The following is a 1106-nucleotide window of genomic DNA, read 5'->3' on the forward strand; positions in this document are numbered from 1 at the left end:
CCGCCGCCGCCTGGGGCGCCGTCCTCGCAGCCGCCCGCGGCGCTCAGCAGCCGGCACGAGAAGAGCCTGGGGCTGCTCACCACCAAGTTCGTGTCTTTGCTGCAGGAGGCGCAGGACGGCGTCCTGGACCTCAAAGCGGTGAGCGGGGGCTTGGCGGGGACGTGGCGTCGGGGCGACCGGGAAGCGGGGGGTGCAGGATGCGGGGCCCCACCGGCGGGTAGGCGCGTGGCCCTGCCCACAAAGAGCACCCTGAGCGGCGACTTTGCTCTGGACGCCTTAATGGTCCGCTCTATACGACTTTATTTCTGTTTGAAGAACTTTCTTGCTAGTTCTTCCGAATGAAAGGAAAACGAGAAAACTTCCACACCTCCCCGCTAAAATAATAGTTTTTAGAAGGGGAAACTCTTCATCGACAGTTAGGAAGTGAGATTGAGATTGGCTTTGTTGACATAATTTGGAATCTTACAGGTTTCTAGATGTGAGATTTGCTGTCGCACAGAGTTTTGTGATTTACAGACTAAGCTGTGAAATTGCTTAGTAAATTTTATGTGGTTTTATAAGAATGTTTGCTTCGTTCTTTGCTACGGTTCAGGCTTTTTCAAAAAAAAAAAAAAGTTCATCAAAAGCTGTTCAGTCATACAGTGATTTAACCGTTCCTGGCAGAACTTGGAAGGATTCCACAGCGCAGAGGGGGGAAAAGAAGTATGTGATCATGTGAATAAAAATCCAGTCACTATACTGAGGATAAGAAAGAGCCAATACTTTAAAAAAAACAAACAAAATTGCTAAGGAGTCTACAATCACAACTGACCGCCTTTGTGACTCCTTTACCTGCCTGTATTGGGAAAACTCGCGGCACCCAGGAACTAAGTGCTGTGCCACCTTCCTGGCTTGAAGCCATTACCATCCTCACTTCTGTGCCCAAGCAATGGAAAAAGTGTCCGAGCTGGAGAAGTTTGCTGTCCATCCTCTTGTGGTCCAGTGGGAGGCACTGGATTGTTGGTTCTGAAATTGCCCCCTCTCTTTCTTGGGGGTAGATGCCAGTACGCTTCCGTTCTTATTTGGAAAAATTATTCCTGGGACTTTTTTTTTTTTTGGTCACTTTT

This window comes from Microtus ochrogaster, linkage group LG5 (genome assembly GCF_000317375.1).
Source record: "Microtus ochrogaster isolate Prairie Vole_2 linkage group LG5, MicOch1.0, whole genome shotgun sequence".
Taxonomy (NCBI): Eukaryota; Metazoa; Chordata; class Mammalia; order Rodentia; family Cricetidae; genus Microtus; species Microtus ochrogaster.